Below are 22,732 nucleotides of genomic sequence, written 5' to 3'. Positions count from 1 at the left end.
GGGATTAAGATTCTGTTATTGGGTTTGTTCTTTGCTTTTACTTCCCAAGCAGATCACCTGGCTGTTTGAAATGAGACAAAACCTTCTGTAACTTGTAATAAGAGATCTAATTTTAACCTGAAAAGTTAAATTAGGAGGCAAGCTGCAACTGGCTTCCTAAGCACAGAACATTTTGTCAGTGTTTTCTGCAAGTGTTTAGTTCTGAGAACTGAAACAGAAGGTGGCATGTTTGAACACACCGATTTCAGGGGGAAAAAGATAAATACTGTTTGGAGGAAGTACTGAAAACCAAATACAATCCACAGTATTTTCATTTTCAAGGTTAACCATGTGACTCCGGAGTCTGATGAGGAAAGCACCTGTAAACTTAAAAGAAATCTCAAGATAAATCTGAAAATATCTGGAATTGTGAATAGAAAGGGTAAAGAACCCAAAAAGCCCAAAAAACGAACCAACTGAAAAAACCAAGAGAAACATTTAACAAAGTAAGCTAACAGCAAAAGCCTTGTAGGAGGAGGAGAAGAGCATAGAATGCCAAAACAAGAGACAGAAAGGAACCATACTCCTGTGTCAGCTACAACCTCTGTTTTGGCAGCAGTAATAGACTCTGGTGGGATGTGAAAAAGAATTGTGTGAATCATCATTTATGCTGGATAACTAAGGCTCAACGTCAACAACCAGGCTGCAAAACCTTGAGCAGGGAGAGAAGGATACTTGTGAGCACAAGCCATTTGCCGGCTCCCTAAACGACCCCAGCATTGCCAGCAACGCAGAAAGACAGCTCCTGCCCTCCAATATTGACCGCATTTTGCTCCTCTACAGAGAAAGTGTGTGTGCAACAGTGAGAACTCTTTTTCTAAAAGCAGAGTGATTCTAACTTCTAAAACCCAAAAAACTTAGTAAATGTAAGTCACTATAGTAATGAAGACAAAATAAAAGGCTAACTTCAATCCTGTTTTGCTAAAGCTCTTATGTACAAAACTAAGGAGGTAACTTTAAAACGAGGTCAGAGAAGAGAGAGTACATTACTGGCAGCACAAGCCCAACTTTTGAATGATAGCTGACCTCATATGACAGTGACCAAGAAAAGGCTAAGAGTTATGACCCATTCTTCAGACACACGGACTTCAGCTCATGCCTTGCAACGTAGTGAAGTGTCGGACCTCTCTACAATAACCTTAGACCTGCTTTAAGGAATCCAGACGAATTCTGATATTTTCTGTCAGAAACTCCTCTTTTCTCCCTGCTCCCAAGGACCTCAATTTTCCCAACAAGCTTTGATCCCAGTTTACACATCTGTGGCTAAATTGTATATCATAATGCATGTCATCTAGTTTCAAATAATTTCCCTTACAGTTATCTGCAATGAAATAAACAGCTTGACATACTACTGCAGTGTTTCATAACAGTTTTACCATTCTACTGTCTATTGCAGAGTTTTTCCCACAAGGCAATTATTGTCAGATTATTATAATCTCTATTCTCAGTTTAAAAAAAAAGGCCATAAATAGCTTTACTTATAAAATATGCCTTGAATGAATGAACAGTAATTTATTATACCTCAATTTCTGTATTCAGCTCACCTTCATGTCCATTTACATCAGTGGATTAGAAACATATTTTGTCCATTTGAGGCACCTAGGACACAGAGGCTGCACTTACAATACACCTGCCTTTGTCCCACAGGCAGAATGAAGAGCTGCTGGCTCATGCCAGAGCCAGAACGTAAGAAAAAGTACATTTTGCACCTTTAAAGCAGACTCTTAAAGGAGTAATTAATCCCTCTGTACAAAAATAGGTAATGCTTCCTCCCTCCTATTTTCTGCCTTGTTTACTTATCAAATTTATGGCTTAAATTATTCAGAACTACAGGCATTTGCCATTAATTCTGTCTTTCCTTCTTCCTTTTTTTTCCTCTTTCTTGTTGGCATTAACTTCCTGCCACCACAGTATCCTGCCAAACACCATCAGATTATCTCAGACCTCCATGCAAGGTTAACAATTCTTCATTCTCCATATAACATATTAGTTTCATCACCCCCCCCCCCCCTCCAATGCAAACAGTAAACAAAATTTAAATACGCTATGAAAAAGATCCAGAACCAAATTCCCATGCACTTCTCAAACACTAGGCTTAAGGAAAGGAAAAGCAAACAAAACGGAATGAGGTGCACTACAACCACAGGTCATTCTCACCCAATCTTAACTGGAAAGTAGCAGCTGGAGGAATCCTGCAATGACCAGCTGATGTGGTAGGAACAACAGGACTGCTATTAACACAGATGTGCTACTAAGTTAGGTGCTATAGAAATGCATCAAGGAACAGTTTCCTGCCAGGGAAAAACTTCTGTTTTAAATGTACAAGTCCTGAAAACAAAAGTGAAAATGAGAAAGAAGCCCAGGCTGGAGCATGAAATCCAAGATGTTCAACACATGGAATTCCAATGACTTAATCACACACTTTAAAATACACATGGGTCTGTGTGGCTTACTCAGAGTCATGCCCTTTCCCTGAGAACTGACATACACCCTCTGGCCTCAGTTTAAGTTTAGTTTTAAGCCCTTTCTCAGACTCAGGATAAAAGAAGACACAATTTGTTTTGTCTCTCGAACTCTTGTCTTCATCCTGCCTCTTGCTCCCCTGATATAATTAGAATCACATCAAGATTACCTGAATTGCAAAGTAATTTTCTTTTTTGATTCCTCCCTTTTTCGTCATCGCCTTCTTGATCCCTTTCACCATCTTAAAACATACTCCTCTTCTGATTTCTTCTGATTCTTATCTCCTTTCTCAAGTAACAAGTGACAGGACAAGAGCAAATGGCTTCAAGATGCACCAGCAGAGCTTTAGAGTGGCTGTTAGGAAACATTTCTTCACCAAAAGGGTTTTCAAGCATTGGAACAAGCTGCCCAGGGAACTGGTGGAGTCACCATCCCTGGAGGTATCTAAAAGATGTGTAGATGTGCACTTAAGAAACATGGTTTAGTGGTGGACCTGGTAGCCTTAGGTTAACAGTTGGACTCAATCATCTTAAAGGTCTCTTCCAATGTAAAGGATTCTATATTTCTATGGTATACCTTAAACACAACTGAATGTGATTTTGAAGAGTATCCTAGAAGGAGGGCAGTAATAATAAACACAGTCCTAAAGCATAAAAAACTTATAAAAATGTGTGTGTTGGAATAGCTGCGATTTAAAACAAGTGTTATCCCCAAAATGATGGACAAGAAGGTCTTCAGTGAAGGAATAATCTTACCAGTTTAGGTCCAGTGGTGTTTTTGCAGAGCTGTTCTTCACAAACCATATATATATACTGAGTTAAACTCATCTCATCCAGATGACTAACTAACTAAGTTACCTCATCTCATCCAGACAAAGTTTTATTACTTGAAATTCTGGATCTAGAGACAACACTTTTGCCAAGAGAGGCAGATACTGATACACTTTAACAGTAAGTGACGCAGAGAACTGTGGCTCTCCCTTCATCAGGGAGATGCCAAAAGATACAAAAGACCTTTAAACTGGAAAAAAATGGTAAGAAGACTGAAACCCTGCAACTTAGAAAAGATAAAAATCCAAAGAATGCACCCAAATGGCACAGATATTTGTGGAAAGAGGAATGAAAGAATTTTCTACCTCATTTTGAGTAATTTTGCTGTTACTGATAGGTTTTTGCTCTTACTGATAGCTTCTGATAGGTTTCCCACAAGTCAGAAATAATTCAGCTTTCATTTTTAAGCTCAAAGGAATTCAGAACAGAAACCTTTTGGATTTCCAATCTTCTACTTCTGTGAGAACTGTAGGTAAACGTGAGCCCTTTCCTCCCCAGCTGCAGCTTTTATTACTATTTCCTAAAACCAATGAACAATTTAGCTTACTGGTTCAAGAAAGAGATAACTTGGAAAAACACTCTGCAGGATTCAAGTTAGTTTCCTAAGAGCATGGCTACATGCTGGAAATGCTTTGGAGAGAGAACAGCTCTCTGCAGACTATGCCATATGTCCAAAATTGGTTTAGTAGAAGCACCAAGCACCGCGATCACTGTGATGGGTGTCCATCCCTTTAGCTGTGCTGGTTTGCTGTTAGCAGGTGGGATCTGTGGGCCAGTGAGCTGTGGGAGGTCACTTTGTGGAGACTAAAAAAACCAATACCCATTCCTCTGGAAGCTGTGATAGCCTGCACTGCTCAATCAGAAAAGAAGTAATTTTCCTTCCCTTTTGCTGCTCCTAGAAACACAATTTGCTAAGACATAGCGCATCTTTGTACGGGACAAACCATTCCATCTGGTCAAACTGTTGGAAAAGTGGCAAAAAAATGGACAAATACTGATTCTACTCCAGATGTGGAAGACAAAAATTTTGCTTGCTTTCACAAGACACATTCTCAATTGTTTTTCTTATTTTTTAATTAATTGGCAATAATATAAATTTCTTTTTTAATATGTGTAATAGTCATATTGATATGGATCTTCTTTTACAAGAACTGGTTGCAAATTAAGGAAATAATGACTGCTACTCCCTCAGTCCCTGTGCATTCTGCAGGTGTTTTCTCTGCAGTCCCTAAGTAAAACAAATAGAAGATACACGAAACCACAAATTCAGGTTACTGAAAACCAGGGTTTCCTATACCATGGTTTCATACAGCAAGAGCCAGCTATAGTGGGTTGACTCTGGCTGGATGTCAGGTGTCCTCCACCGCTACCCGATCACTGTCTTCCTCAGCTAGACAGGGGGAGAAAAACACAAAGAAAAGCTCGTGGGTTGAGATAAGGACAGGGGTAGATCACTCACCCTTTACTGTCATGGGCAAAACAGGCTCAACATGGGAAATTAGTTTAATTTATTACCAACCAAATCAGAGTAGGGTAATGAGAAATAAAACCTGAATCTTAAAATGCCTTTCCTTCATCCCTCCTTTCTGAGCTCAACTTTATTCCCTATTTTCTCTACTTTCTCCCTGCCTCCAGCTACACAAATGCAATACACCAGTACCATGGTTTCGTTTGCTAAGAATGAGCTGCTCCAAAGAGGAGTAAATCTATCTCTCACGCCTCCAACATCAGCAGAGGCCAGTGGTGGCTGGGAGACAAGAGCATGCACTGGACTGTTCCCCTGGGAAAGAGGCATGGGCAAGAAGATTCTTACACCACTCTGGAGACTCTCGTCTTTCAGAAGATCTGAGGTATCAGCAGCAAAAAGAGCTCAGATAACTCACTCCCTGAGCGAGCCCGTTAACTCAAGTAGACACTGAGGCTTCCTACCACCTGGCTAGCTGGGAGCCCAAGGGCAAAGGGGCACATTTAAAAGGATGAGGCAGTGCTGCAAGAGCAAGGCCACCCAAAGAGACTTTTAAGGACTTTACTTGACCTTTACTTCCAAGGTCATACCCATCAAGCTTCCCACAAAGGCAGATGCTGAGTTTTGAGAATCCATGTCACCAGTCATTTACCAAAGATCACCAAACCTTGCTCGTGTCCCACAGTTACCAAGTAAGTAAGGAGGGGATTAAACAGCGGATCTCATCCAGCTATATCTCTGGCAACTACACTGAAACAGTACTGCCACAAATAAATGGGCCAGCAACCCAAACGGAAAAGCTCTCCTGTCCCACAATGGAAAAGATTTCTCCAGGCATTGCAACTAAATTAACAGCTGAGGAGCTAAGCTGCCGTTCCTGGCAGGACCTGTATCCACCGGCATCTCCACGCCAAGGACTCTCATGAACTTGGTGCAAAATGGCGAGGGTTGAGTCAAAAGTTTAAAGTGAGGCAAACAGCTAGCAAATTCAGAATTTGCAGTAATAATTGTGTCATTAGCTTCAAACTAAATTAATAACACTATTGGTAGGCTGAATCAAAACCTTTCATCTGTGCACATCAGAACTCCAATGTATTTAATATTCTGATCCAGATCCAAATTCAGAAGAAGAGGGAGCAACATGAGTCTTAATTTTTCAACTAGGAGTCACTCAAAAGAGCATTAACAACAGGTAATGAGACTCAGAAAATGCATACTTACATATTTTGTGATTGCATTCAAGGATTTCCAATAAAGTGCTGTCTGTGCAACATCAGCAGGTAAACAAAAAGGTACTTTGCAGATTTATACGCACTTAGAAGCAGAGCCATGCTACACAAGCTGAACTGTAATGAATTCCCAGGTTTACTGCAGCCAGACCTGGCAGCATTTTGATTTTGAAAATCTTTTACACCATGGGTTCTGCCTTAGTCCAAGGGTGAGGTTTTGCTGCTCTTAGGAAACAAGACAAAAATTCTCTGAAGTGAAAGTACCTGAAAGAATCTGCAGTGCCAAGTAGCTTAAAAACGTCAATAAAAACAGCTGCTGTGGAAAGATCTCATTCCACAGCATTAGCTACCAGCAATTGCAGAGTATAAACCACTCTGAGCCACAGCTGCTTATGCCAGAAAGGTCTCTTCAAATCCTAATTTTTATCATTGTATTTTTTGTTACGAAGACAAGCATTGATATTATCATCTCAAACAAGAGGGTTGCATCAGCCCCACTGATGCAGGGAGGAGCACAAACAGAGAAGAGAAATGCCACAGAAGCAGACCTGCATTCCTGCCTTCCTGGACCACACCTCCTGTTTGGTTTGGGCTTCTACATTCATCCCTTCATCTTTTCTGCATTCCCTCAGTAGAAATGAAGCACCCATTTTAATGAGGCCTTGTTTTCTCAGTGTTACAAAGATGTAGTTGATCTGCAAGAAAAAGCAGCTGAGTAACGTGTTTAACAGCAAGCAGTTGACTCTACAGGAATCTGAACCCACAGAATCTCTTCTTTGACCCACTTCGTGGTTTTGTTAAACCATACAGTTTCCTAACTAACAAAAAGCTGGGGTTTTATTTTTTTTCCAAGCTCATTGAGCACTAAGCCCAGTGATGCCCTATGGATCAACTTCCAGCTGCATCAATCTGCTGTTGGCACAGGACCACAGGCCCCTCCAGACACTCCCAAAGACTTTTACAGATACTTCTGTGCCACCTGACCCTTCAAATGACCAAATCTAATCTGGCCCGAAGTGTAAACACCTGCTGTAAGGTCTGAGCTGCCCAAGCTTTGTGGGGGGATGGCTCCCTGCAGCAACCACCATGCAAGGCAGCCACAGCAGATAGTGGGGGTGCCCCACTCACGCCCTGGCTTATTCTACCCGTTTTCAACTCAGGAAAACTGGTTTGTTTCCTTTCAGCTGGGGGACCTGCAGAAAAAGAGAATGATTCTGGAGCATGAGGAGGAAAACCCAAGGAGTTAGGATAGCTTTAATTCGCTGGCTTTCCCTGCACTAATAAGTGTATCACAGCACAAGGAAAAAAATGCATTTATACTGATAGTAAAAGGACTCTGTGTCACCAGCTCCATGCTACAACAATGAACTGCTTGTTTTCAGTGCTAAGGTCATCTTCAAGGACTGGTTTCGGACTTCCCCTGGAAGTAACAAGAAAGGAGGCGGAATTTTTTTCCAGTGTGGGGGAATCTGAGCATAACCATGTGGAAACAAACGCAAACTATTCTGGCCCTTTCCTTGCCAGAACCAGTTCTCCCTCGTAATTAACCATTAATCACAAACACAAAAAATAATCAGATCAAAAGGACATCTTGAGCATGTGTGAAGCTTTACTTTCCCTACCAATTGCACAAGTGGGACTCGAGAGGTCACAGGCAGGCGATCCATCCCACCCTCAGAACAGAAGCACCAAACCACGCTCCAGATGTCCAACACATCCGCAGCCTTTTGCGGCAGCCCCAGCCCACTCCAGAAGCAGTTCCAACCTTCACGTACCCCTTCCTTAGCTGAGTGCCGTGAGAGGAGGGCTGGAAACTGCCGGGGATTTCCTTGCTGTGATACAGCTGTACAGGACAGCACACAGACCTTGAAAGCTAAGCAGCACCTGGGTGTGAGGCAGAGCCAGAATTTTTTCCTTCTGTTACATTATAATATTATAGGGCTTAATAGAAGAATCATGTATAAGCTGCAATGATAACACTGTATGAAATCTATGCCATAAACCAGTGGGATAAATCAATTTTGAAACACAAACCAATGAAATGCAAATATGGCAAGTATTCAGAAAGCTCTGACAGCAGCATCACTTCCCTCTAAGTCTACCTCTCACTTGGTAGTGTTTGCTCTGTGATTCCCTACCTCATCATCATTCTTTCTTCTTATTCTTCCATTTCTCCTGATTTTGTTTTCCCATTTGGGCTTAATGGATTCCTGTGTTCTTTATTTTAATGTAGATATCTGGCTGTGCCAGTGATCTATCCAGAACTTCTGAGAAGTGAGACAGAAGCTCTGTGAAAATCGGAAGATGTCAATCACACTAAATGGAATACTATGATATGTTTTGTGCTTAGGCAGCTGATAATGCAAGCCACAAAGAGAAAGGCAGAAGAGGACGGGGAAAATTCTTGAAATGGAAAATTATTGAATGTTGGGAGCCAAGAAACACATAGCTGAGGAATGGAGAATTTTCCTGGCTTCTGCTGCTGGAGGTAAATTACAGGGGTTTGCCTGGTTCATCTTTCTTGAAATTCTTTAAACGTTAGTTTGGATCATTTGAATGTCCATGGTGGTGGTGCTCATTTTGATTGCTCTGAGATTCAAGCGTGTGTGGGTTCTTTTTCTCTCTGCCCTTCAAATTAACATTCATGAGTTTTAAAAAGCCCCGTTATTTTTTCTCCCTTACACATCTTTTCACATCTTCTTACAGTTCCTCCTCCCCCTACCTTCTTCTTTTCTTTTTTTCTCAGGCACAGCCTCCAAGTTTCTTCTCCTGAGGCTGCTGCTACTACAGCTTGAATACTCTCATGGAGAGTCTCTGATGACAAAGCAGAATGTAGAATGGAAAAGGGAAAAAAAAGAGAGCAAGAACCTCAGGTGATTTTTCAGACCTCTGTGGGCAGCTCAGACATACTCACTGCCTCATTGACTTCCTACCTCTCTTCAAACCTTATCTAGAAATACCTTTTGTTACTCGACTGCTTTTTCCTCTCCTTTTGTTTCCTCCTGCTTTTTCAGAAGAAAGAAAAATACAGCAAGACATACCTAACTTCGTGGCATCTGCTGATTTGACATACTCAGTGTTCACTGCAGCCTGGGGAGGAGGAGAGAAGGTATGTCCAGAAGAGATGGTACTGGGTGAACTGGTGTCCTGCCACAGAAAGCCGAGAAGAGAAAGGAGTACATGGTACAGGTGAAGCAGCACAGAAGAAACAACCAACTGGGGTGGCTGTTTCTGTTCATAGAGAGATAACTCCTGCAGCTGAGAAGGGAGCGGGAAGAAGATGGGGAGACACATGACAACAGGACAGATAGAGCCTGGAGAAGCAGAAGAGAAATGGAGCAAGAAAGGGCATGTGGCAAATATTTGGAGTGGTTTTTAAGGTAATGGGGAGATGAGTGAAACAGAATCTGTAAGAAAGACGCCTTGCAGGAAACTGAACCTGCTAAAATAAATACCATAGGTAGTGTAAAGGGTTAAGCACCAGAGATACAAATAAATATAGAACAGGCTGTGTGTTACCAAGTCACATTTGATTGCACTTATTCATTTATCCATTATGGCTTTTGGCTGCCGCAGGCGAGAAAAGACAAAGCAGAATTGCAGCATTTTGACTTGTGTTTACCTTTTCCTGTTTGGTTGGGGTTTTTGTTTTTCATTCTTTCAAATAAATACATGAGGCTCATCTAAATGAATGGAGTGTCCCTGGCTCTAACAGAGCAGCGCCAGCTAGCACTGATCCAATCTGCCCAGACAGACACTGTGCACACTCCTGTGTTTCTATTCATTGTATTCCACAGTAAATTTATATAATCAGTTAACCAGCAATTTGCCTGACAGCAGCACCTACCTGTGCCTGTCTATTTAAGAGTCTGTCAGCAAAAGTATTATAAAATCCCCTTTTTATGGATGCATAACACAGTCATAAAACCTGTTTTCCTAGCTTCAAAACTGCCCAACTCTATTTAATCTCCAGGAGCACTTTATTTCAAAAAAGGAGCATGTGTGATGAAAATATTTTACTGGCTATTTCACACCAGTCCCTCCAAAACAGAGTTCCCTCCTTTACAATTACAAGTCCTCAGCCATGCTGAACAAAATGCTACCTCCTCCACAGACCTGCTCTAACGCACACAGAACAGATGTGAGTAAAACCGGCCAATGCACAGGTGGGTTCAGGACCCACACCAACTGAACATGTCAACCAGACCAGGAGCTCTTCATGGCCTGTGTTGAGAGCTCTGACAGGATTTAGGTGATGCATAAACTTGCAGACACATAGAATAGTTTGGGCTGGAAGGGACCTTAAAGATCACCCAGTTCCAACTCTCCTGCCATGGGCAGGGACACCTTCCACTACACCAGGTTGCTCAAAGTGCCATCCAACCTGGCCTTGAACATTGTCGGGGATGGGGCAGCCACAGCTTCTCTGGGCACCCTGTGCCAGTGCCTCACCACCCTCACAGGGAAGAATTTCTTTCTTATGTCCAATCTAAGCCTAACCTCTTTCAGTTTAAAACCCTTGCTTCTTGTCCTGTCACTGCAAGCCCTGCTGAAAAGTGTCTCTCCATCTTTCTTTTAAACCCCCTCTAAGTACTGGATAGGGCTCCCCTACGCTGGGTGCAGTTTTGACTTGGAAATGCTGCTGCCCAGTAAGTGCACATACACATATGATCTCTTCCTCTCTGTCCTGAAGAAAACCACAGGCCTGAGTCCCAGAATTTGTCCCTATAGTTACTGGTCCAAGATTTACAATTTTCTCCTGTCTCCTCAAAGGCTTTCAAGAACCACAAGTTGTGCTCTTAAAGATCAGAGTATGCAATTTGAGATGCATGGAAGGAAATAGCTACAGACAAGCAGACCTGCCCTTCCACTTCTATCAGTAACAAATCACATTTTTGAGCTATTTATTTATCTGGCTGCTGATTTTGCAATCAAACTATTCTCAAATAGTATTTTAACCTGAAACAACTACAAGACTTAGAAATGTATCTTTAAAGAAAAAAAAAAAAAAGGACACACACACAACTGTTTGCACTGTAAATAGAGCATCTGGTTTCAGTTTCCTAACACTAAGAGTTGACTCTTCCTAAGAGTTGGTAACTCTAAACCCTCTCTGTCCTTGATTGATGAGCTGGGTTAACCACGCTCAACTAAAGGAGTGGCATTTGTCATGCTTCTGGCAGCGCAGCGTGTCTCTAACTTGTTACTTAAATAAGTGCTGCCAAGGCATCCCTATGAAAAAGCACACTACAAGGGGCAAACCCACGAGTTAAGTCATGCAAATTCTTACTACTTTCTTACCAGAGAGGCTGCAGGACAAGTTGGGCACAATGTTTGCTTCACACACAGTCCTGCTCATGGCAACCCCATTTCCTGGCCCCATTTCGTTTTGATGTTTGAATAAACACGAAAGTGTGCCCTGTGCAACGGTCAACGTCAACAAATGGAAAAGACGTCTCCACCAACTCTACTGGCTTCCCACAGACCTGACATAAAATTCCAGGTCTGGTCCTAGTGACAAGACTGAGGTCACCTGCTCCCCAGTGTTGCAGCCTCTGTTGCTGCAGAGCACGGTAGAATTCTGGTTGTAACAAGACGAGTTTCTTCCGTCTGTTTGTAATACGGCAGAGAGGCTACTGCAAGGCTGCTTGGCAGCTGTTCGTAACATTTTTCTCACTGGTAAGAGCATTTGGACACATGAGTTAGTACAGCCAATAAAGGCCAGCTATATTATACGAGGTGAATAGAGAGCAGTGTATATCCTCCTCCTTGCATGACCAGTTTAATCCCACAATCCTAATTATTCAAGCAGCCTCCAAAGGCTTCTGTTGGGCAGCCTTCTTCACGCATCTTCTGAGCTCTTAAGCTAAATGCTTTTTTTATGGCACCCACTGATGTGGTTAAAAGGTCTAATCCAAGCACATTTTACAATGCTTGCTTTGTATGAAGCATACTTGGGCATATATATTTCAAATTTGAATTTACAGAGGCCACTCAATGTATTTAGAAATTCTGTCCACTAGATAAACTCTAAATTCAAACCTGAACACTTTCTACAGGACAATATATATCTAGTAAAGTCTTTGAACATGATCACCATGCATAAGCACTTTTAACTGAAAGCAAATAAGCTGAAAATGTGTAGGGGTACATTAAGACATAAAGGTTATAGTGCTGATGCGTATGGATAATAGGAAATATGCCACAAAGCATGATGTCATTGAAAACAGAATCTGCATTCCCCTGCAAACAACTGAAGGACACTCAGAAGTACAGTATTTTATATATGTATATTCTGAAGCATTCATTTGGGTAGCCTTACTTCCAAGTAACCAGACTGCACAGCTCAGTTGTTTCAGGAGCACTTCTGATTCTGCATATGGTACATAAAGGAAAGAACAAACTACTACTGCAATAGCCAAAGACTGCAAGTTTTTGTTCGGGCTGCATATTTCATGAGAGAAGTCCTTCTATAAACTCAAGTAAAAAGGAACATTTTTATGGGCTAGTTTACCCTGTAAAATATTCTCTCTAATCCTTGTAAAAATATTTTTCATGCTAATTCTTCTGCCTGAAAGCATTTTTGCTGACAATTTTGAACATTCCTATCACATTTTGTTAGCTTTGAGCTAATCTAATTTCACTAATTTTCATCAGGTTTATTAGGATCTGTCTAGATACCAGATTTGTAAAGTTGATCTGGTTTTATATAAAACCCTCAAACTGGTACATTTTCATTTCCCAAGCAGACATCTATCTTCATCTGCATCTTGTGAAGTACTAAATACCTTCTTGGCTCTTAATTAACTAGAAGCAATGACCTATGCGTCAGGTAGTAACGGCACCCAATTAGTGGAAATGTATAATGCTTGCAAAGTCTTATCAGACACATCACAGTAGAGAGATATTTGCCCATTCATGCTTCATACCCTGGATGTGATATGCCAGCAATCTGTAGCCATGACAGAATACCAGCACAAGACTTAACAATTCCTACCCCTTGGCTTCATCTTTCCGATGTGAATTTCTAAAGACATTCAGATGGTAATATACTGTGCATTTATGACTGCCATCAGAATGTGGTATCTCCAAGCTTTAAATATGCCTATCATTGAGCCTATTACAGTAGGATAACCATGGAGGTTTGTTAAACATGCAAGGCTAGAACCTGCTGGGCACAGGAAGGCTTTGAAGCATTGGAAACTCCTCTGTGGAAGAGTTAGCCCTTCCAAAACAAAGCTGGAAATCAGTCCCAGAGGCCAGAAATCCCATTTCAACATCTGGAAATCGCATTATGAGTGGGTCCTCAACAAAAGACAAATTTCCAATAGATTTTTGCTGCAGGTGTACAAAGTCTGTGGATTCACATCAGAGGAAGCTTCACTCTGAGACATGAATGACTTCTGTACCCTATGATGCTTTGCAAATGCAAAAATTCATTAATACAACCTACCGTCAAATAACTACACACCATCTCCCACAGAAAACAGCAGGAGTTGCAAATGTGTATCTGAGCACAGACTTCTCTCACTAGCTTTCTATAGGACTTGAACGGTGATACAACCGAAAGCCAATAGGACACTCAAACTTGTTATTTTCCATTTGTTTGATGGGAGAAAAGCAAGCATGAATTTTAACTGACAGATATCTAAAAATTAATTATTAAAATACTGAAATAGGAAGATGTCTGAGATGATGAAGATCATTCTTCAAGTATCTCTGAAATCTGTGACTGCTTGCTCTGAGAATTCAAGTAACAGCATCTTGAACTCTGAATTAGTTCTGTATCAGCATCTGTAAAAAGCTGGAGTTCACTCAGGCTGACTGCACTGCAATTTGATATAGGGAACATGACTCGCAAGTGAATCCTTAATATTGATTCAAAGAAAGGTGGCACAAGAAAAGGCTTGGTGCCAAAAGATCAAATCACACTGGACAAGGGTCTCGAGCAAGAAGGCTTCTTCACCATGAAGCTGAGCAAGTTGAAAATGCTTCAGTCTCCAGGCTACAACACTGGAGTACAGTCTTTTTATTCCTTTGCAAAGGACGTATGGCACACGGGTGAAAAACATTACAAAAATGAGAACTTCTCTCATGGCAAGATTCAAGAAAACAAAACAAGCACCCAGACAGTGTCAGTAGATTGCTAAAATTAGCCATGGTATTAAACTTTCCTGAAAGCGTTGGGTAAACATCTTCGGGCAGAAAATTCATAGGCATTTCAGACAGAAATGTGTTTCTCCACATACTTTTCAAACCGGAGTGTCTGTGATGGACAGTCACTGCCCTTTGGCTGGTCCCTGCCCACAGTAACTAACGGAAGGTCTAAAGTCCACCACCTCCAGCTCTGCTACCTCATGGGGAGGAAAATGGAGCCAGGATTCTGCCACCACCACGTTAGCTTCACAGTAACATGGTGGGCAGGATTCCCATGCAGGCAAAACAAGGGGTTTTTACAACACACTGCTGGTTTCAGGCCTAACCATACAAAGTCATTAAGAAGTGGTAAGGAAGAGCACTTACTGCTCCCATGCATTTAGAAAGAATCATGGTTGTGCAGCAGGGAAACTGTCATGCAGATTAGTCCACATTGCCCAGTATGTGCCCGGTCAGCCTATTCTCCCTGCTAACTTGAAGTTTGAAAGCACCCTCTGTCACCAAAATGCCAGGAAATTCTCATACAATCAAACCCACCGATTTTAGTGAAAGTATTAAACTGCCTTTAGAGAAAAGAGACAAAACATTTTTAGCCCCAGCACTCATCGATTTGCACTGCTTTTCCTATGGTGTGATATCTAGCAGCTTGCAGGAGTACATAGTTAAATGAGCACATTTATTTAGGTTTCAGCTTTGTCTATACTTATTTCTCTCATTTGCTTTTTAAATGAAGTTATGAAATAAGGCACTTAAATACTTTTAAGTCAATACTGAAAATTTTGATTTGTTTAGTCTGAGTATAACTATTTATTTAGACATAGTTAGGCTTATGTCAAATAAGAGTATTCAGCTAAAGTGATATAATCATTCAGTAACGTTAAACCAACTTGGGAATTCAGATGAGCCTTTGAAAAGTAAAAGCATTAATAGGGCACAAAGATTTGCAGAAAAGAATGGAACAAGAACATGGTGAGATGAAGTAATTTACTTTTCAACTCTCTTGAAAACCTCTGGACTCTGGGAGGTCTCTCCCCCCTAGTACAGCCACCCAGAAGACGCAGCTATAGGGAAACTGCCTGCAGTGTGGAATGGGGATAAGAATGGCTTGTGTTGGGTGTATTTGTTATTGCACTGAAATAATTGATCCCTGATGCTAAAGAGAGTAACCCTGATGGGATTCAAATACTCCAGACATTAATGAAGTCTCTCTTACTTTCTGGCAGTGGATTTAAACTGTCTTTGCACCCACTGCACTATGCCTTCAGCAAGAGAGGCAGTGGTTTAATATTAAAGCCCTGCAAGTGTTCAAACTGAGGAGGTTATAATTCAAAGAGCAAAGCAAGGTCACCTTGCTCATGTCACTAGTATGTAAAGCCTGCTCACTGCCACAGGAAGAGCCAGGGGAGGGGATGGGTTCCTGTCTCCATACACAAAAGACAACAACACAAGACATCTACACCACTGATTTCAGAGGTCACTGCTTGATCTGAGTACATCTGGAAAAAATGCACCAGCTCCATTAGGTGATTAAACAAACAGCTCCCCCCCTCAAAAATAGCTCTGCTCAGCAGGACCACTGTTTGCTTATTTGAAAAAGTTCCTCAGCTTGTAATGTCTTTCTCATATCCTTCCAGTCTAGGAAGTCCAAGAACCGCTGACAAAGCAGTCTGCCACACTTTGTGTTAAACAGCCAACTTCACTGTACCAGGGACATGAAACACCAGAGTCTCAACCCAAGAGCCATATCGCCAGTCTTTCCCAGACAGCAAGCACAGTTAACAGAGCCTGAGGAGGTGCACTGAGTATTGTAATGATGACACATATATAACATTTTATTAAGGTTTGTGTTAGCCTTTAAGCAGCACTGTGACAGGGAAAAAAAAAAATCCACTAGGAAGAGCCAACCTTTGTCTAGAAGAATCAGTGGGCCTTATCCCCTCCAGCACTGCATCAGTACAGGATGGCCATAAACCTGTGGTAGGTGCGTATGGAGAAACTTCTTCATTTCTAGCACAAACCAGGCCTCTCTCTTTCATGTGTTCTGGAGTACTGTAACAATACTCATATACGACTCCCACAGTTGTCTAGGAAGCCTGACAGGGATCAGCACTTTTATTAAAAACACTTCGTTTAAACTTACTGGAACTTCTATTTGATTTATGAAGTGCTTTGCAAGCTTCAGAGTGATTTGCAGAAAATCACTATGATCTGCTCATAGGACTTGCTTCACCCAGCCCTGAATGAGTTGGGTGACACAGTACCTATTGTCCTACCGTCCCCAACCCTGCCCACCATCTTTTGACATATGACCTTGTCCAATTAAATAAACAGAGCAATTTAGATAAGGCAGAAGGTAATTATTAGGGCTGGATGGTTGCCAGCTCCCTGAAGCACAAGTACCATTCTTTGAAAAAAGCTTAATGCAGTTTAGCAAAGTTTAATGACTGGAAGCTTTCAAGAGCTTTGCGCTGTACTGCATCCAGCAACGAAGCATCCAAGTGTATGGTGCTTGCTTTAAACCACAGTGGGTGACAGTGGTGAGGTCTTGGGCAAGACTGCTTCTTTCAAAAAGATGTTTGGAAATAAATGGCTTTCTAACACACTCCTTTTTAGACCTAATCATCTACATCTTAACTAGACCCTATTTACCCTAGAATAGGTAAATATGGAATCAGGACTGTGCTGCTACTTTCACATCATCTTTTTTCCTTTCATCCTGGGGAGTTGACAAATCCCATTTCTTATGGAAGGATTTGTTTTCACTGTCCCTGACTTATTTGCCAGGGGTGCTTTTCTGGGGGTTGGGTTTTTTTTTCAATGGAAGGCAGAGAAAGAAGAAAGAGGATGGCAAATAATACAATCATAGTGAGAGGTAACGTAGAAATAAGACATTTCCTTTTTGTGCATTTAAACTCATCTTTTTTCTGTATAAACATGATATTTCCCACATGGTCATTTCCCGCTTAGGTTCTCAAGTCAGCCTGTGCCAGTACTCCTCCATCCCACCCACCCAAAGGACTTCATTACGAAAAATCCCTGACCTCTTCCAGAGCGAACAGGATGCAGCAAGAATGAATGAAATATTTGTAAGGGCCTCATCCTCTCTAAGCGTCCTTTCAAATCTCAGCCACCAGTTGGCCCTACACTGAGCTTTTTGTTCCTGGCATGTCTGAAGGAGGTCATAGTATCATAGGTCCGAGTATTAGTTTAGCCTGCTCTGGTAAGTCATTCTTCAAGTGTTTTTAGCCTGCCTACTTGCATTGAAACTTTTATATTCAACCTGCTGGAGTTAAAAATCCCTTCTAATTATCTTTATTTGGACAGGACACCAGATTTAGAGAATCATGGAATGGTTTGGGTTGGAAGGAACCTTCAAAGATCACCTAATCTAGTCCAGCCCCTTCCCATAAGCAGGGGTATCGTTCACTAGACTAAGTTGCTCAAATCCCCGTCCAATCTGACTTAGCACGCTCCCAGGGATGGGACATCCACTTTTCTTGGCAACCTGTTCCAGTGTCTCACTACTCTAACAGAAAAAGAATTTCTTCATTTGTCCAGTCTAAACATAACCTCTTTAACCAGTGCCCCTTGTCCTGCCACTACAGGCCCTAACAAAAGTCTTTCTCCATCTTTTTTATAACCCCCCTTTATATACTGAGAAGCCACACTAACATCTCCCCAGAGCTTTCTCCAGGCTGAACAATCCCAACTTTCAGCCTTTCTTCTTAGGAGAGGTGTTCCAGTCCTCTGACCATCTTTGTGGCCTTCCTCTGGACCTGCTCTAACAGGTCCATACACTTCTATACTGGGAACCCCAGAGCTGGACACAGGACTCCAGGTGGGCTGCATTTTGAATGACGCTTCCTTGTTTCTGATAGCCTTCCCAATCCACTTTTCATTCCCATTCCTGGCAGTTCAAAAAACCACTCACTGACCCTATGCTTCTGGCCTCCCAGTTGCCTCCAAAGGTTGAACCCTCCCTGCCCCTTCTCACAACCTTCCTCCTTATACACTGAACACAAATATATAAGATTTTAATTTTTTCTACTCGCGCTGAGGACAGAGGAGGGAAGCGAGACAAAGGAAAGGTGGAAGCTGCTGCAAGCACACCATGCCTGTCCTGCAGCCCTGGCTTCTGCCAGGTTCTGGCCTTTGCTCTGGCCCTGGGCCACACAGCTTCAGACAACCACTGTTTTTATATTGTGGTAAGACCCAGAGGCCCCAGTGGGATTCGAACACAGAAAACAGCCCAGTGCAAGGTGTGCAGTCTAACCCAGCTTGCTCATGACTGGCAAGCAACCACCACATCCCTCGCCCCTGCTGAAACGCTCCTTGGTACTAGCTTTCCCCAAACACACGCTCAGTTTACACGTTACCTAATGACACCCCAGTATGAACAAACAGCTGCCACAAGAAGGTGGACAAAAAGAAGTCCAGTTCTGATTCTTCAAATCATTTGTAAACTTCTTTTCTCCCCCTTCAGGTATGGTTTGAACTAATTACAGGGAAGCTTCCTGTTCAAATAAGCAGGTCTTTCCCGTCCATTGTCACACCTCAAGGAGAATGGCATTTAGGCAATGTAGGTACTATTAAGATTTGAGATTCCGTCCAATTAAACACCGATACAAGAGGAAAATTATCCTTTTAACAGATTACTAACAGCACACTGGTTTCTGTTGTCCACATGGGATCTTGAAAATTGACTGGCTGCATGGAGCTCAACATTTTATACTACTTCAGTGCAGAAACGGAGCAGAATTAGGAAACAATTATTGATAAGTATGCAACTGTGGCACCATAAAAGCCCCACAGGTATGACCAATCTGAGGAGAAAGAAATGTGAAAAAAACAGCTTTCACATTTTTTCTTTTTTTCCCTTGTTTGCACAGTTGGAAATTCATTCCCTGCTGTTTCATATTTCCTATACTGATTAAAAGTGTTACCTACTGCATTATTCTCTTCAAGGCCTGGATTTGCTAGGTGAATGCATCATTGGGAACAACAGGGCTGAGGTAGGGAAACGGGGCTGAACTGAAGGATTCTTTCACTAAATGAGCTGCAAAATGTATTTTTCCAATAGCTTTCATACACAACAGAAATTGCTTTTCCACATCAAAGTCAAGACACATTCAAATAATGAGTTAGGCAAGAACCTCAAGGATAAGACATTTACATTTTTAGGAACAAATTGACTTATAACAAACAACACAGGGCATTAATCCTGGTCAGCACCAGAACCAGGTTTTCTGGGAAAGCTTCTGAAGATATTTTTGCTCTCTTTTCTCTGCAGAGCCCTCAGGAACCAGCAGAATCAAGTACTGCACGCCTCAAGAGAGCTATACATCTCAGCACAGGAAAGGAATCAGAAGCCCCTTTGAGCTAAATGTCTCACTTTCTCATCTAGGAGAAACTTTTCTATAAAGCGACAATAGTCTTACCATTACTCTAATAATTGTGCTTTAGAGGTGAAAGAAGCAAGTTGGTTCTCTACTAGGTTTTCTCTGCCTGGTAGAGGTAAGCAGTAAATAACCGTTCCATTAGCTTGCTTAGCAAAGTAAACAATCTAATTTTAGTCTGAATGGCAGAGGAAGATAAATACATTGGATTTGATTAATGCTGATGCTAGAAGTTGTAGTAGGAAGTCAGCAGTTCTTAAAACTTTGTTCATGTTCAGATTCCATGAGCTCCAAATCATTTTATCCTGTTTACATTATGCATTCTGTCAGAGAGGTCACCTACATAACCTCCATACTTTTCTGCTAGATTTACAGTTACAAAATAGGGCTTGGGTACAACACTTCTTGACTTATGGCATCCCTGCCAACTGCATTTGGAGTTCAGGGGCTGCTTAGAACCACATCACCACCAGTAAGTACTTTTTTTTTAGCATTGTTTTAAAATGTCTTATCTCGATGAAATCTTGGAAATGAAATTCTTGCAAAATGCACAAATATACATTTTTTTCAGTCCTATTTTAAAAAATTTAAACACAAAAACCATAATAATCCATGAACTTTGTTTCTCTTCAGTTAGTCTTAAAGAGTGCTGGACTCTTTGGCCAGCATTTACAGGAATGTTTCAACACCTCGTGATCTGCTGAAGTTCTGCTCTCTATGAATAGGTTAAAATATGTGGCATCACTTATAATTTTACTGCTTCTTTCAAAAAGGCATGTGTGAGTTTATTTAGTTAATTGGCCTTGGAGGGAAATTGGACAATTTATTCCATGTTAACAGTTAGCTGAAATAAACCATTCTTAGCCCTATAACGACAAAAAACGGAAGTAGCTTTCCTAAGGTTTGCCATAGAGTGCCGTTCTGATAACTTTTAGCTATGTGTACTATTAGTTTCCTCCCTTTTCCCACAAAATCCCCCAAATTCTGGATTCTGCAGAAGTTGAACTACCTTTACCCTGTTGGCACTCAGCAGTCCTGCTCTTTTTCTCATGCTCAAGCCTGTCTGGGAACCTCAGACTAAACATTATTATACTTAACTCCAGTAGAAGCTGAATCCAGATTTCAAGCACTTAAACACAGTGGTGGGGATCTCTGCACTTAGATGCAGAGATCTATGTTCAGGAAGAAATGCACACCCTTGGCTGGAGGGAGTGGATGGGAGCACGTGGGCAACTGCAGTGTTCGTACAGTAGCCCTGTTGGGAAACCTCAATTCAGGCTGTTGAGTGCACCCACACCCATCTCTAATGCTTTGCTACCAGATGTCTTTGCCTGAAGCAGGGCTCCCTGATCCAGTGCTTACAAGAAATGCTTCTACATTTATAGAAACAGACTGAGGGAAACCTGACTTTTAGGGCACGGAGTTGCCTGTGTGATCTGGGTTCCTGGCACAGGACCAGCTTGGGCACTTTCCCCACTGACGAATGCAATGATGAATTCCCATTTTCAGAGTGGTAATCTGAGCTCCGTTCAGTTTAACTTGAGTACTGACCTCTATGCACCCACAAATAGGAATGGGAAAACCCCTAGAAAGGAAGGTTTCAAATAAATTTTTCTCCCAAGAATTCCTTGTCAACTATTTTTAACATTCCTGCTCTGCATCCTGCTTGTTCATATATTTTGCTGTCATGGACTTAGCAGTAACTGGAAGTGGAGGCACCTTATTCAAGGCTGCTGATCATGCTCAAAGTAGTCACTGCTCTGAGCATTATGAGCCCGTGTCCTTCTGGTGGTGTAGCCCTATGGCTGGTTTGCCAGAAAACCCACAAACATCCCCCCTTCGCCCCTGCATTGTACCAGGATATGTGATACTTACTTCAATGATGTAAAACAAGACTTCAATGTCATATTTCCCCTGTCAGAACATAGCCTAGAGTCCCTAATTCTTGTTTGAGAAGGCAATACACTTTTATCCAGTTTCCATTATTTCCTGCTGCTGCAGAGAACCCATTCTCTCCTAACCACTGCCGTCAAATATTCATCTATAAAATAGTTCTTGTTTGAATGTTTTCTTTTTCGCCTGAAAAAAGATTTGGGAACAGCAGGGATACTCTTAAAATCTGCATCATAATCTTTATGACATGTTTTATCATCAAGCATCTTTTAAGCTTTTACCATGGCTCCCATAGTAGTCTTGAGTGGAAGTGGGGAGAGCTAAGATGCAAGAGACTAGTATTAGAATTCTGTGGAATAAAAAAAAAGAGGGTTTACAGTCTCCTAAGGGAAATCTCAGCAGTAAGCTCTGAAAATGCTGGATGCTAGTGCTGTACATCAGCAAACAATATCCAGAGCCCCACAATTTACATAGGAAATGCTTTTAATAGGCACGGTTTCCCCAGCTCTCAGCCACCAACGCAGCCTCCCCTCATAGCTCCCAAATAAGTCTGCAAGTCCACAGATCATCAGAGCCCTCTCAGGGATAACGGCAGCAAAGCCTGGCGCCTGCACTGTGCATTTTTTGGAGTGTTGCCATGGTGATCTCCAGCACGCTCATCTCCTGAGAGCTCAGCTCAAAACTCAGAGGGAACCAAAGCAGGACAAAGAAATTACACCCAAGCAAAAGCAACAGGGAAATCGTATGTAATAAGCATACATACACACTTTCATACAGAAGCTCTCAGAAAATAGCTATTTTTAGAACTGAGTTGTCTGTAGTAAAGAAGCGCAGTCTTCGTAGTCCCAAATCTAAACCAGGATGGTCTATGGAATAAACCCAAGAACTTCTAACCCTGACTCAGCTCATGGGTCACTATTTGGCAGAGGGTAAATCCTTGGCCTCTGTACTGTGAAAATCCAGATTTGTGCAGTAAGGACAGAGAATAAGGGATAAATAAGCAGATAAAAAGACAGAGATGCCTTTAATAATATAACACTGTAGAGCAGCAACAGATCACTAGATAGCTAGGATCTGATATTTACTTTTTAGAACATTACATTATTCCATGATAACAGTTAATACAACAATTCTTAATTATTTGAGCAATTCAAATTTTCACCAAATACTTTACATCACCTGTTGGTCCTTAAGGCAGTTATACTCTTACTGCATTCTCAACAAAAGGGAATTGCATTTGTGTGAACATGAAAACAACAC

General features: G+C 41.6%; 1 protein-coding gene across 4 annotated transcripts in view; it reads right to left on the bottom strand.

The window, feature by feature from the left end:
• PLXNB2 (plexin B2) overlaps positions 1-22,732 on the bottom strand; it is a 254,236-nt gene that overhangs the window by 81,716 nt on the left and 149,788 nt on the right. The window lies entirely within an intron of this gene.

This window comes from Lathamus discolor, chromosome 1 (genome assembly GCF_037157495.1).
Source record: "Lathamus discolor isolate bLatDis1 chromosome 1, bLatDis1.hap1, whole genome shotgun sequence".
Classification (NCBI taxonomy): Eukaryota; Metazoa; Chordata; class Aves; order Psittaciformes; family Psittacidae; genus Lathamus; species Lathamus discolor.
This window is presented reverse-complemented; position numbering and strand designations above follow the sequence as displayed.